Here is a 16,483-nt window from a genome sequence, read left to right on the forward strand (position 1 = left end):
CATCGTATTAACTGGACCAGATTTTTTGCGCTGCCTTTCTAAAATAAAATGGCGTTGAACAGTTAGTTTCCTCATGTACTCATTAAAATCAAGATACAAGGTAAAGGGATTAGCTGGTGAGTTTGGGCAAAATGAAAGGCCCCTTTTAAGTAGTGACACTCCGTGAGAGTAATATCGGAGATATTAAAAATCCCCGTGCACTCAGAGGAACAGTCAGAAAGGGATTTTAATTGATTTTCGTCCTTTTCAATGTGAGATCTGTCGCCATCAACAGCACTGTGGAAGCTTCGTCCACTGCCTCTGCATCCACGCCTCCTCTTTTTCTTTTCGGGTGGCGCCCTGGAGCCACCCGAAAAAACTGTGTAATCTTTGTGTTCTTGAGAGTCTTAGCAGAAGGAGTTTTCCTTACTAATTCAACAGATGGCAACAAAGAATCATTAGCCACTACTTCTTGTAAAGGTACAATAAGATCCAGTGAGGAGGAAAATCTCAACCTAGGAAGAGGTTTATTGAGGATTAGGTCAATCTCATTACCTCTTTATTCACTGCTTACTATCTCAATGTTTATTTTATTAGCTGAATCCTCAATAATTATTTCAGATGGGTGTAAAGGCATGGAGTCCTGTTGAGGATTCAAACACAATGCAGTTTTTGGGGCTATATTATCTATTATACTAGTTATTGGGAAGATATAATCTGTTATAGGTGGCACAGCTGAAGGTACTGGTATAGCAGGAGGTTCTGGCAAAAGTTCAGGTAGAATTTGGTTCATCGTTTCATCAAGTGGAGAAAGGGACTGTGTTTGGGTTTTTGGGGAATAAGTAACTTCGTGTGTAGTTAATAGGGATAAATTAAGGGAATCCGTATTACCTTGTGTGGAGACTAGTGGTTGTGAAAGTTCTAAACCAAAATCAAAAGTGGGGGGAATACATGGAACAGTAGATTCTGTCTCAATGGGGACTGGTGGATCAGGCAATATTACCGGAGCCAATAGCCATGTAAGGGGTGCAGAGGTGTCCAAATTAATTATAGTGTCATGTGATCTATTCGTTACAAGTGATAATGCCTTTTGAGTCCCTAACATGGTATCATCCACCGTTTGCTTACGAAACAAGGAACCCTTCTTCAAAGTTTTTTTATGTAATTCGTAGAAATTCCTCTGTCCGTTTTTAGTACACTTAAGGAATTACTACTGGGCAATTGATCTATATGCGATTCAACCCCCACCGACTTCTGTGAGATTTGGATTGGGACCTGTGGGCCTTCCAGTATCGGCTGTGGGGAGACCTCCATAAATTCATCTAAATCAGTGAAGCCCCTATCTCGTAAAAGTTTTGCCACCTTTTTTCTAATTATATCGTCCTCTAATTTACTTAGTCTTATTCTCAATTTGGAATCCAAATCCTTGTACTCCAAAGAAAAGGAATAATAGTCAATACTAGTTCTTAAAGAGACCATATTACTCAAGGCTTTTTCTGCTAAGGAAACCCTCTTCTGAATTAATAATTGTATCATCCCTAATGAGCATTTTAATTAAAATTCATCCCAGAGTTTAGTAAAGTCAGGGTCCTGCGGGAAAGAGGACTTCTGAGATAAGCGCAAACCCTTAGGTGCTATGCCTTCGGATAAATAACGTTTCAAAAATACTGCATCAAGGTGATTCGTTATCTCTACTTTGCACTTATTCTCATATTCATGGAACAATTCCATCAGGTGTTTCTTATCTACTTCGCTTAAATGGTGAAGATCAATTAATTTGTGTGAGGATTTGGGTACACCACCAGGATCATCCAAAGCTTCGCAGAAATAGGAATTCCCTATGTGATTCCCGATTGGTCACATAAAAATCCATATCACTCTACTAGGATGTGGGGAAATGTAAATAAAAAAAATAAATAAATTATCAAACTGAGATAGCTGTTGCAAAAACACCAATTTTTATAAAACATTAAGCTTAAGATTAATAGGGGTGCCCAAACTTTTTCATATAACTGTAGATAATATAGCCCCAAAAACTGCATTGTGTTTGAATCTTCAACAGGACTCCATGCCTTTACACCAATCTGAAATAATTATTGAGGATTCAGCTAATAAAATATACATTGAGATAGTAAGCAGTGAATCAAGGGGTAATGATATTGACCTAATCCTCAATAAACCTCCTCCTAGGTTGAGCTTTTCCTCCTCACTGGATCTTATTGTACCTTTACAAGAAGTAGTGGCTAATGATTCTTTGTTGCCATCTGTTGAATTAGTAAGCAAATCTCCTTCTGCTAAGACTCTCAAGAACACAAAAATTACACATTTTTTTCGGGTGGCTCCAGGGCGCCACCCGAAAAGAAAAAGAGGAGGCGTGGATGCAGAAGCAATGGACGAAGCTTCTGCCGAGCTGTTGATGGCGACAGATTTCACATTGAAAAGGATGAAAATCAATTAAAATCCCTTTCTGACTGTTCCTCTGAGTGCACGGAGATTTTTAATATCTCCGATATTACTCTCACGGAGGAACAAGTGTCACTACTTAAAAGGGGCCTTTCATTTTGCCCAAACTCACCGGCTAATCCCTTTACCTTGTATCTTGATTTTAATGAGTACATGAGGAAACTAACTGTTCAACGCCATTTTATTTTAGAAAGGCAGCGCAAAAAATCTGGTCCAAATGATATGATGAGTGCCCCTAATGAACTTCTTACAGATGGTTCCAACATGTGAACCCAAAAAATACCAGTAAATTTTTCCCTTTACATCATAGGGGCCCCCACTGGGAAACCTTCCAACATTTAGCGTTAAAAGAAATCCGGTCCTTTGCGAATATTCGAAAAAGAGATAATCTAACTCCGGGGGAAAGGCAGGCTATTAATACTCTAAGAGAAAATAGGGAGATTGTTATAAAGAATGCGGATAAGGGGGGGGGCATAGTGGTGATAAATTGCGTTTGGTATCTGAGTGAAGGTAAACGAATACTCGACGACGTAAATTACTATGAGAGACTTGATAATGATCCTTCCGTCTCTATTTTTCTAAATTACAATAAACTTATTAAGAATGCCTACACTCGAGGCATTTTAAATAAGAAAGAGATAAAATTTTTAAACATCTCGAGGTATCAGACCCCTTTTTTTTTTTTTTTGCCCAAAGTCCATAAGGACGCCAAAAACCCTCCTGGCCGCCCCATAATTTCAGGGGTAGGTTCTATTACTTGCAACTTATTACATTATATAGACCTTTTTTTGCAAAAGTTTGTTCTTAAGTTAGCGTCCTATCTGAAGGACTCATCCCAATTGATCAGCCACCTTAGAGATGTTCCTTCAGTGCCAGGTTGTTTGCTGATGACTTTAGACGTCACAGCTCTTTATGCCAATATTCCTCACGAGCTAGGCATATCTGCGGTAGATCATTTTCTGTCCTTGGATGATACTATCTTGGAGGACCAGAAGGAATTTCTTAAGATGGGGATCCTATTAATTTTGAACAATAATGTTTTTACTTTTGGGACATCTGTTTACAGGCAGTTGAGGGGCTGCGCGATGGGGATGAGATTCGCCCACAGTTACGCTAACCTATTTATGGGGGTGTTTGAGTCTGTCTTCATCACGCAGTCCCCCTCTGCAGCTCGACACGTTCTCCTCTACAAGCGTTTCATTAATGATCTCTTCTTTTTGTGGTCAGGGACTAAAGAGGAGGCATCTATGTTTGTGGAAGAATTAAATTTGAATACATGGGGTCTACGGTTCAGGCAAAAAGGATATCCACGGAAATTACTGAGTGATGCCTTTCAGAAATGTAGAGCATTATCTCAAGAGTCCTATATCAAAAAACTCCAGCTCCATTCCCAAGACAGTATTGTTAAGAGTATGACTTCGGCCAGTGATAAAAACCCTGATGACGCTACTGAATTGAGTAACTGGAGCCTGGTGACTACTTATAACCAGTCTCACAGGAACATCCAGAAGTTACTAGACAAATTCTGGTTTATCCTTAAGAGCGATCAGGTCCTCTCTAGGCACCTTCCTGATAAACCAAGGGTGGTGTTCAGAAGGGGTAAGAACCTCCGCAATATGGTGGCTCCTAGCAATACGCTATGTGAATCCTCTCCAACCCAACCTATCGGCATGGGCAATTTAATCAGTGGTTGTTTCTCTTGTAGGTCCCAAAAATGCATGTGTTGCCAGAGCATCTTGAGTGGTTTAAAGACTTTCTCCTCGAATACCACTGGCAAAACATATACCATTAGACAATTTTTAAACTTTCACTCCATGTTCGTGGTATATCTTCCTGAATGTACGTGCGGCCTTCAATACGTGGGCCGTACAATACAGGCCATACATGCACGGATGAATAAGCATAGGTATAACATTCGTAGTGGTTTCCTTCTACATAGCGTTTCTAAACATTTTTCTGTGGCGCATAATAAGGATCCTACTGACTTAAGGCTTAAAATTATTGATCAGATTGCTGAAACCACGACTGACCGCTTGGGCCGTTTAATTAATCGTGAGAGTTATTGGATTTTTAGATTGGGCACTTTGTCCCCTGAGGGCCTTAAATTAACTATTGAGAATGCAATTCATTAACCCTATTTCTCTCTTGGTTCTTATTCACGCATTACTAGTTTTTATTCATTTTTTAATTTTTTATTAATTTTATATTTTATTCATAATCCCTGCTTTTAGTACATCATGACACTATTGGGTATACTGTGGCATCTTTTATCCTCTCTTTTTTCCTGCTGATCTAATGTAGTATTTATATTCATATTTATATGATATTCATTTCTTTTACTTCCTTTTTTTTTTTAACTTCCTGTTTTGTATTTCCTGTGTTGTCACAATTGTTAGTGCCCTTTGATTGGTGCACCTACCCTATTTAATGGTTGCTCTTTCATTTGCTCTCTATTCTTCTTGAGGAAGATAGCGTCTGCTATCGAAATGCATCGTGGTGTTAGAGAGCGTACTAAACAATAAAAGGTTAGTTTGTTATAACCTAATCCCCGGTCTAGTTGTTCTAGCGCTTCACTAACACCGCAGAATTCCTTCTTTCTTGATTGCTAATCTCCCCTGTGTAGAGCATTGAAAGCTCCTCTGTTTACAACTAGCCTACTACAGGACCTGCCGTGATGTCATTGTGGAACGCCCACTTCGGTCACACGGTCCTGGTCATGAGACCGCTGAAGCAGACAGAAGCTCCCTTCAGCAGTTCCTGCTAAGTTGCGGTCATCTTACAGACTCCCACCAGGAAGCAATTTCCCTTGTTGTGAGGGGCTCCTTTGCACAACAGGACCAGGTGAGTGGTCACAACATCTCCCCCTTCATCCCCCCCCCAATGGCTCTTCACCTTTGGCGCTCCTACTGTTTTTCTTTTCAACTAAGTATTTAAAGACACATTGAGCAGGGTCACAGTAACAAGGTACGACATGTTCCCATTAGAAAGGAGAGGGTCTGCTATACAGTTCTAGGGTATTTAGTGAGTCCAATGGCTGCCAATTTTAGAAAACCCCCACTAAGAATTTAAAGACACATGTAGCAGGGCCACAGAAAAAGGTACGACATGTTCCTATTAGAAAGGAGAGGATCTGCTATACAGTTATAGAGTATGCAGTGAGTCCAACGGCTGACCAATTTTAGGAGAAACCTCACTAGGAATTTAAAGACACATGGAGCACGGCCACAGTAACAAGGTACGACATGTTCCCATTAGAAAGGAGAGGGTCTGCTATATAGTTATAGGTTATGCAGTGATTCCAACGGCTTACCAATTTTAGGAAAAACCCCACTAACAATTTAAAGACACATGTAGCAGGGCCACAGTAACAAGGTACGACATGTTCCCATTAGAAAGGAGAGGGTGTGCTATACAGTTATAGGGTATGCAGTGAGTCCAACTGCTGACCAATTTTAGGAGAAACCCCACTAGGAATTTAAAGACACATGGAGCACGGCCACAATAATAAGGTACGACATGTTCCCATTAGAAAGGAGAGGGTCTGCTATACAGTTATAGGGTATGTAGTGATTCCAACGGCTGACCAATTTTAGGAAAAACCGCACTAAGAATTTAAAGACACACAGAGCAGGGCCACAGTAACGACAAATTCCATTTAGAAAAGAAAGAGTCTCCCATAGAGTTGGCCTATGCAGTGAATGCAAGGGCTACCAAAAATTTGGAGGCACTTCAATGGAAAAATTTTAGGAAAAACCCGACTAAGAATTTAAAGACATACAAAGCAGGGCCACAGTAACGACAAATTCCCATTAGAAAGGAGAGAGTCTCCCATAGTGTTGACGTATGCAGTGAATGCAAGGGCTGCAAAAAATTTTGAGGCACTTCAATGACCCTTGGAAGAGACGTGGAGGAGGGCCTAATAAAAATTGTTCCCATTTGAAAGGAGCGAGCCAGCTATACTTGTAGTGCCCATGCACTAAGTGTATGGGCTGACAAAAATTTACCCCTGGGAAGTATACATGAACATACTGTATAAAAAAAAATTTTCACGGGCATCATAAACACCCTTTAAAAACATTATGTGGGTGTTGCATCACGGACCACGGTCACCCTGGTGATACGGTGGTGAAGGATGAGGATAAGGAGGAGGACTAGAGCAAGTAGACAAAATCAGGAAGCGTATTCCCATGTGTCGGTGTGAAAATATGCATGGGAATACACCTCCCAAGAAAAGACACTGGATTTGAGTTCATGTTATGCTGCTATCATTCGGTGGTGTTGAGAAGTCTGGCCCAATCCAGCCTTTGTTCAATTTTATAAGAGTCAGCCTGTCAACATTTCCAGTTGACAGGCGGATGCGCTTATCAGTTATAATTCCACCAGTGACACTAAAAACCCGCTCTGATAATATGCTGGTGGCAGGGCAGGCCAGGTCCTCCAATTCATAGAGAGCCAGTTCATTCCACGTACCTAGATTGGATACCCAATAATTATAAGGCACAGAGGAATCACGGAGAACGTTGGTACGGTCAGCAAGGTACTCCCTCAGCACCTTCCCAAACTTTGCACTCCTTGTGAGAGTACCCCGTGCCTCAGGGCTTGTGCGATGGGAGGGTCTGAGAAACCTCTCCCAGAACTTTGACAGTGTTCCCCTGCCTCTGCTAGATTGAAGTTGTGTCTCTCTTGCCTGTACTCCTTGGTTGTCCAACGAAGTGTGCCCTATGCCGCCAGCATTTTTAGATGGGAATTTTTTTAATAGTTCCGCAACAAGGGTCTTCTGGTACTGACAATTTTTGTAGACCTGTCCGCCTCAGGAATAAGAGATATAAAGTTCTCCTTGTAGCATGGATCTAGAAGTGTCACCAACCAGTAATGACTGTCACCCAAAATTTTGAGAATGCAAGGGTCATGGGAAAGGCAGCGTAACATAATCTCAGCCATGTGTGCCAGACTACTAACAGGCAAGACTTCCGTGTCCTCACCAAGAGGATGACTGATCATGCTCTCCTCCTCCTCCTCTCTGTCCTCTGGCCATCCACGCTGAACAGATTGTATGACAGCTGTGCAGGTAGTACCGTCTATAGTGCATTTAACAAGCTCCTGTCCTTCCGCGTCCTCCACCTCCTCTTCCTCATTGTCACCCAATCCACAATGGGATGAGATGAGGCTTGGCTGTGTGTAATCACCCTGTATGGTTCCTTGCTCCTTCTCATCATGCTCCGCCTCCAATGCATCCTCTTTGATTGTGAGAAAGGAGCGTTTCAGAAGACAGAGAAACAGGATGGTGTCGCTCAGTATGGCGTCATCGCCACTCACCATCTTGGTGGAGTCCTCAAAGTTTTGGAGGATGGTACCTATGTCTGACATCCATGTCCACTCCTGAGGTCTTATGTGTGGAGTCTGAACTGAATAGCGACGGCCTTGTTGATGCTGGTACTCAACAACTGCCCTCTTCTGCTCACAAATCCTTCCCAACATCTGCAGTGTAGAGTTCCAATGCATGGGGACATCACACACCAGTCTGTGAGCCGCAACCTGCAAATGAAGCTGAAATACTGCAAGGGCGGTGGAAGCTGTAGCTGACTATCTAAAATGGGCACACAGGCGGCATACTTTAACAAGCAGATCCGGCAGCTCTGGGTCGGAATTTAGAAACCGCTGAACCACGAGGGTAATCACATGGGCCAGGCATGGTACGTGTGGGAGCTCGCCTCGCCTCAGAGCCAGCACCAGGTTCCGGCCATTGTCACACACGATCATGCCTGGCTGTAGGTTCAGCGGTGTGAGCCACAGATGTGCCTGCACTTTCAGAGTTGTCCAAAACTCTTCAGCATTGTGCGTTTTTTCACCTAAGCATATTAGCTTCAGCACAGCCTGTTGACGCTTGGCAGAGGCAGTGCTTAAGTGCTTCCAGCTTGTGACTGATGTGATCATTTCGGAGATGGAGGCTGAAGAGGAGGAGGAAGGTGAGGAGGATAAGGTGTAGGAGCTGTAGCGTGTAGTGACAACCCTAATTGACCTAGGGCCAACAATTCTTGGCATCAGGAGGACGTGTTCCGTCCCAAGGTCTGACTTGGTCCCGACTTTCACTATTTTAACCCAGTATACTGTCAGCAAGATGTACCGTCCCTGCAAACAAGTACTTGTCCACATGTCCGTGGTTAGGTGGACTTTCCCGGGAACTGCATTGTTGAGGGCATGGCTAATGTTTTGGAACGAATGCTTGTGTAATGCTGGGACGGCATACCGGGAGAAATAGTGGCTGCTGGGTACCGAGTACCGAGGGACGGCCGCCGCCATCATGTTGCGGAATGCTTCTGTCTTCACGAGCCTAAAAGGTAACATTTCGAGCGCAAGGAGTCGTGAAATGTGAGAATTTAGTAGTGTGGCCTGTGGGGCATTGGCTGCACATTTGTGCTTGTGTTCCAATGATTGTGGTATGGACAACTGAACGCTGCGCTGGGAGAAGGACATGGACTTGCTTCCTGATGCTGCTACTTGAGAGTGTGCAACGACAGGTGCAGGGCAGGAGGCATCTTCACATGCACCATGGACAGGGGATTGGCTTGCATGCACAACAGCGGAAGAAGCAATGGGGCCTGGGGTTCGGCTCACAAAGTCGGGTGCTTTGCTGCCATGTGCCTGATCATGCTGGTGGTGGTCAGGCTGGTCGTTTTGCCACTTCTGCTGATGATGGCCTGGCAGGTGGTGCAAATAGCCTCTTTGGGGTTATTGGCAGAGTCTTTAAAAAACAACCAGACTCGGGAGGACCTAACAGTTATACTGGCAACTTCCTTCGTGTTGGTGTTACGTGGAACTGTTGCGTGCCTTCTGTCTGCGGCCACCACACTCCTTCTTCCTGCCTGTTGTGGTGCTCTGCCTACCTCCCCCTGTGTGCTGCTGTCCTCGCTATGCATGTCCTCCTGCCAGATTGGGTCAGTTACTATATCGTCCACCACCTCGTTTTCCTCTTCTGCACCCTGGTCCTCCTCCTGACTTTCTGGCAATTGTGTCTCATCATCGTCCACCTCTTGTGACAATTTCCCACGATCGCCTTCGTGTGAACGTGGCTGCTCAAATATTTGGGCATCACTACATGCGATCTCCTCTTGCCCCGCTTCAAGTGGACCAGGCGAGAGGCCCGAATCTATAAATGGAAAAGTGAACAGCTCTTCAGAGTGTCCAAGTGTGGGATCAGTTATCTCTGGGTACTCGGCATGGTGGGAGGAAGGAGGATCAGGGTGAGGAATATGTGGTCCAGACTCACGACTACTGAGACTTGACTGTGTGGAAGACAGGGTGATGGTGGTGGTGGCTAAGTGACTGGAAGCATTTTCCGCTATACAACCAACAACCTTTTGACACTACTCTGTGTTCAATAGACTGAGTTTGGAGCGAAATTATATGTGAGCCTTTTGACGGAGAAAACACAGTTTTAAATACCTGGCCTGTAGGTAAGTAGTTTGAACAGCAAACCAGCGTCAAAAACTTTGCTGACACACTGAAAGAAATTTGCAATGGAGGCCAGAAATAGCAGTATTTTCTGAAAACGTATATGTGATCCGTGTGACGCAGAAAACACAGTTTTAAATACCTGGCCTGTAGTTAACTATTTTGAACAGCAATCTGGTGTCAATTGCTTCACTGACACACTGAAATTTTTTTTTAATGGAGGCCAGAAATGGCATTATTTTCTGAAAACGTATATGTAATCCGTGTGATGGAGAAAACACAGTTTTAAATACCTGGCCTGTAGGTAACTGTTTTGAACAGCAAACCAGTGTCAAAAACTTTGCTGACACACTGAAAAAATTTTTTAATGGAGGCCAGAAATGGCAGTATTTTCTGAAAACGTATATGTGATCCGTGTGACAGAGAAAACACAGTTTTAAATAGGTGAATTTTTAGTGCTGTAATATGGAAAGGACTTGGCTGTATTCTGCAGTGCCAACAAGCAAATGGCGCACAAAAATGGTGTTCTCTGGATTGCTTTTTAAGCAAATTATGAGGATTAAGATGCAAAGAAAAGTATTCCTGGTCCCTGAGACCTGGGCCTATTTCTAGAAATATAACAGCAGCAGAAGGCAGAACTGGAATGGAGCCTCTTGTCCTATGTGCACTGCAGTCTGCTATATACACTGCCTGCCTGCCTTACTACACTGCCTGCCTGATATCTCGGCCGATGGATTAGTTAGTACTCAAAAGGACTGTTTGTTAAGATGGATATGTGTAATGTACGGTTTTTCTCCCTACACTACTACCTAATACACGATTAAATCTCTCCCTGACCCAGCAGCAGCTCTCCCTACACTGTCTGATCTGGAGTGACTGTGACGAGCATGGCGGCGCCAGGTATTATATAGACCTGATGACGCTGTGCGGCCAGCCAATCACTGTCATGCCCACAACCAACATGGCTACGGCATTACAGTGAATGGCAGGCAATCCCTGCATGTTCATTGGCTCTCTAAAGAGCACCAAACATGCAGGGAGGGGACCCAAGTTCCCGCCCGAGCAACCCGGAAATACTCGCCGAGCTTGACGAGCATCATGATGCTCAGGTGAGTACCGAGTAGTAGCGAGCGCGTTCGCTCATCACTACAGTGTATATTCCACGTTAGTAGTAGTGCACAGGCTCTGGAAAAGCAGAATGGCTCCTCGTTCCCCTAAAGAAATCCAACGAATTCTGCACTACCAAATTCTAATGTTCCCCTCCCTTCTGAGCCCTACAATGTGCCTAATCAGCAGTAAGCATCAGCGTTTGGCATTTCTGTAGCAGTGAGAGACTGCTTAAATTATGGGCTCCATGCCTCCAGAAGCACAAGCTAGGCACGATGTTTGGGCACTACAAGGTACTGTGCACTACAATGGCATATTTGCAATTTTCACTCAGCAACATCTATTGCTCCGGACCAAATATTCACAATTTTATCCAGTTCAAACATGTACTGACACCATGGACAGATTCCAAGAAAACATAGAGCATGACTTGAAAACATTACAGCAGGAATCCATGCAAATTCATAGAGGAAAGTGCAATTTGTCCAGAATTTAAAAACTTGCCTTAGACAATCTTTGCAAAAGAACAGACATCGTGATCAATATGTTGGACAAGAGTGGATCAGTGGTGGTCTTGAATAGTGAGGATTATGTCCTTTCTATTAATAACATGTTGTAAGATCATAATGACGCGCCCCTGGGCCTGCTGTGTCGCGCAGCGTCTCGCGCACGGGGGCTTACCCGGAACCGGATCAGATGAGGGTTGTAGTCTCCGAGTGGCGGGGACCCGGTCCGTGCCCAGGGAGTCAAACTCAGTGTGTGGCAGTCTTGATAGGTGTTATTTGAGTGTCAACTACGCCACCCGTTGATTTGCAGCTATGGAGCTGCCGCTGCAGGGCAGACCGCTGAGGCCGGTGTAGAATTGTGCAGCGTAGATGGTATAACCCCCAACGGGAGGGGTATGGCCTCAGGGCAGCCGACGTGGAAGATGGGGGTAGCAGGAACCACTCAGAGACGGTGCGGTGTAATTCAGGGTCTTTACTGGTAACAACGATAGACCCTCCCGGAGTAATTGCTAGCGAATGGGGCCTGGTCAGTTCTTGAGCAGATGGGATCTCCCCTGGCCAGGCGGAGTTGTAGGCCTCCCAAACTGACTGTACTCTTCTGGCTACCTTGCTAGAAGCGGATATAAGTAGCCCACGTCCCTGAGTGTGCCGTGTGGTGCTCACCCGTATGGCCGGTGACTCGGGGCCTTCTAATGGCTTCCGCTCCACGATGGCGGTGCTGGTCCCACGCGTGTGACCTTGCCTTCGGGTTTCTGGGCCTGAGGACCTGAAATCCCCTGCCGGTCGGCTTCTGCTGCTGGGTAAGAGTTAGTCCCCACAGCCTCGGATGCCGGGTCCGGTAAGAAAGCTTCTCAGTCAGGGCGAGCTCTGCAGCTGCCAGCCCCTGACTCGTAGTAGTATTGCTCCCACTGAGCTTCTGCTGTTTCTTCCTGTGACTGTTTCTCGTCTCTACTCTCCTTGACTCCTAACCCTGCCTCAGCCTCGGGTTTATATAGGGGAAGTTCTTCCCCTCCCAAGACTGGGCAGGAGGTGTGGCATGCACAGGATCCCTGACCAAAGGACCTCCCACCTGCTCTCAGACATAACATTACATTACTGTGGAAACCAGACCCCTGGGGTGCCACATTCCCCCCTAGTGAAATTTAGTACTCCGGGACTAAACATATTTTAGAAAAACATAACAAGATATAACAACAATAATAGTACAATAAGAAGAAACACATAAAGGTGGTCACGGCATGTCCGTAACCGGGTGCAGTCTTTGAAGAAAAGCAAGGTGTCCATTTCACCAAAACAGGGAGACATAACCAGGTAGGGGTTTGTCCTGCCCCGAGTCCTTAACAGTCTTTAGTCCGTCCTGGGTTACGCTCCAACTATGTACAAAGGATTCCCGGTAAATCCACCAAGGACTCCTACAAATAACTAGAAACACAAAATTATACACAAGCAACAATACACAGGTAAACATAAATAAAACAATTTATACACTTCAAATCCTCCAACGTGCGGGTAACTGGCCTCTAGTGGCCCTAGTGGACCTACGGAGCTGACTGTCTAGCCCTGAACTACAGGGTGTAGGAGCTGTCAAGGGTAAACTGGGCAGCTGTCTACCGGCTCTTTGGCTCACTAGGGATATGGCAGGCTCACTGCAAGCAGAGGGTTGATCCTCCTGGTCTGCGGGTGTGGGGTCTTCTGCCTCCTGGACCGGCTGTTCTTCCAGCTCTACCTGTTGCTCCGTAGGTGCTTGGGATGCTGGTTGGAGGAAGGTGAGTACGGGTACCACAACTGCGCCATTGACTTGAGTCCAAGACCGAGGGAAGTCTCCGAGCACAGTACTAACCATGTCTTCCCTTTCCTCTACGGGTCGAGGGTCTTCTTGTTCATCTTCAGGGTTCCGTAGCTGTTCGGGACACTTCTTCAGGTGATCCCGGGACACAATGGTCGTGGTTTCCCCTCCATCTTTACTGATGGTACAAACCTTCGGGTTCTCGTGGCTTGAGGGCAGTACGGTGTACGGGTCCTTCTCCCACTGGTCGTCCAACTTGTGGAGCCGTCTCTTCCTCTTCAAGACCTGCTCTCCGATTACCAGGGGAACAGCAGGAGCATACTGGTTGTAAGTTTTCTCTTGTCTTTCCCTAGCCTGACAGAGACTTCGCTCCACGCTCTCCTGTACTCTCCGGTACTGCTGCTGCCTCTCTGTATCCCAGTCTGCTTCTGGTGAAGTGTCCTCGGGTGTCAGGACTCCCATTTCCAGGTCAACAGGTAACTTACCAGGTCTTGCCCTCATTAGGTAAGCCGGGGTACAGTTGGTGGAACCTACCGGGATGTGGTTGTATAGGTCCACCAGATCGGGCAACTTCTCAGGCCACAGACTGCGTTCTTCCAGGGGCAACGTTTTTAGAAGATCCATTACCACCTGGTTCATTTTCTCACAAAGTCCATTAGTTTGCGGATGGTAGGGTGTCGTCCTTATCTTCCGGCAGCCATACAGATTGTAGAATTCCTGGAAGACCTCCGCTTCAAAGGCAGGTCCCTGGTCGGTCAGCACTTGGTCCGGGTACCCGTGTGGACGGCAGAAGTGCTGCTGGAAGGCTCTAACTGCTGTTTGAGCCGTTAAGTCCTTGACGGGGACGACAACCAAGAACCGGGAGTAATGATCCACGATGGTTAACGCGTAGACGTAGCCACTTCTGCTTGGGGTCAGTTTTACATGATCCAAGGCTACCAGTTCCAACGGTTGCCGGGTGACGATGGACTGCAGGGGAGTCTTCTGGCTGGCACGGTCCTTCCTTCTCAGGTTGCACGGGCCACAGTCTCTGCACCACTTCTCAATGGTTCCCCTCATGCCTACCCAGTGGAATCGCTCGCGCAGCAGGAACTCCAGCTTCTTCCACCCGAAGTGTCCAGCTCCGTCGTGGTATGCCTCCATCACCATGGCTGCGTCTCTTCGTGGCACCACTACTTGCCATAGTAGTTCATGCGTCCGGGAGTTAACCATTCTGCGGCACAACTTCCCCTTGTAAAGGAACAGTCGACTCCTCTCTGCCCATAGTTGTTTGGCTTCCTCCGGAGCGTCTGGTTCAAGGCAAGCCTCCGGGCGAGTCAACATCTCCTTCACCAGTCGGACGGCAGGGTCGCTGTCTTGCGTTTCCGCCCAGTTGTAGTGAGGTAAGGGGCTCAACGTAGCAGCCTGCTTACTCCTAACCCGGTGGGAATACTGGATAGTCCCATGACGGTGGAACGCAGGGAGTTCAACTTCTTCCAGTCCCTCCGGATCTTCTCCTTCGTCCGGCAGGTTGGGCATCCTGGACAGGGCGTCCGCATTGGTATTGGAGCGTCCGGCCCGGTATTTGATTGTGAACTCGTAGTTGGACAGACAGGCCATCCACCTCTGTTCCAGGGCACCGAGTTTTGCCGTGTCCAGGTGTGTCAACGGGTTGTTATCCGTGTACACGGTGAACCGGGAAGAAGCGAGGTAATGCTTAAAGCGCTCGGTGACTGCCCATACTACGGCCAGGAACTCTAGCTTAAATGAGCTGTAATTCTCGGGGTTCCTTTCGGTGGGTCGCAGCTTTCGGCTGGCGTAGGCGATTACTCGTTTCTTCCCCTGCTGGATCTGGGACAGTACGGCTCCTAGCCCGATGTTACTGGCGTCGGTGTAGAGGATAAAGGGCTGGCTATAATCCGGGTACGCCAGGATTTCGTCCCCCGTGAGGGCCATCTTCAGCTGGCGGAAGGACTCTTCTTCCAGCTCCTCCCATTTGAAGGGCGGCTTCTGGTTCTTGGCCTTCCGGGACTGGCCTATCAAGAGGTCCTGCATAGGTGCTGCCTTTTTGGTGAAACCGGGAATAAACCTTCGGTAGTAGCCTACCAACCCGAGGAACTGCCGCACTTCTTTTACGCTGGAGGGGCTTGGCCATTCCTTAATTGCGGTGATCTTATCAGGTTCGGGAGCCACTCCGTCAGCGCTCACCACGTGTCCCAGGTACTGCACCTTTGGTTTCAGGAGGTGACACTTGGAGGGTTTCACCTTTAGGCCGTAACTCGCCAGAGCTTCGAACACTTCCGCCAGGTGTTTCAGGTGGTCCTCATACGTCTTGGAATATACGATGACATCGTCCAGGTACAACAGGACCGTCTCGAAGTTTCTGTGGCCCAGACAACACTACATTGGTCGTTGGAAGGTTCCTGGTGCGTTGCAGAGTCCGAACGGCATGCAGGTGAACTCGCTAAGTCCCATCGGGGTGGTGAATGCGGTCTTCTCCCGGTCCGCCTCTGCTACAGGAACCTGCCAGTACCCGCTAGTGAGATCCAAGGTAGAGAAGAAGTTAGCAGATCTTAAAGCAGCCAATGACTCCTCTATCCTTGGTAAGGGGTACGCATCCTTGTGTGTGATACGGTTGATTTTCCGGTAATCTACACACATCCTCATGGTGTTGTCTTTTTTTCTGACTAAGACTAGTGGAGCTGCCCAGGGGCTACAGCTATCCCTGATCCCCCCAGCCTCCTTCATGTCTCTAAGCATCCCCTTGGCGTGTTGGTAGTGGGCAGGGGGTACGGGTCGATACCTCTCTTTTATAGGAGGATGGTCTCCCGTGGGGATGTGGTGTTCTACCCCTTTGACTCGCCCGAAGTCTAACGGGTGTTTACTGAACACTCTCTCGTACTCTTGAACCACCCGATAGACTCCTTGTTTCTGGTGTGCGGGAGTGGAGTCAGTACCCAGATGTAGTTGCTGACACCAGTCCTCCATGTTTTTCTTAGAGCCGTTACCTTCCTCCGGGTGAGATGGAGGCAAGGGTTCCACAGATTGTATAGAATTTTGGTTAATGGTATATAATTTGGCTAGCGTGGCATACCGGGGCAGGTACACTTCCCTCTCCCCGATATTTATTATGCGAACGGGCACCCTCCCATGGCGTACATCAACCACCCCCCGTGCTGTCAAAATGGTGGGCCTACTGTCCGAGTAAACT

This window comes from Phyllobates terribilis, unplaced genomic scaffold, assembly GCF_046119375.1.
Source record: "Phyllobates terribilis strain yellow unplaced genomic scaffold, ASM4611937v1 Scaffold_7__3_contigs__length_470593459, whole genome shotgun sequence".
NCBI lineage: Eukaryota > Metazoa > Chordata > Amphibia > Anura > Dendrobatidae > Phyllobates > Phyllobates terribilis.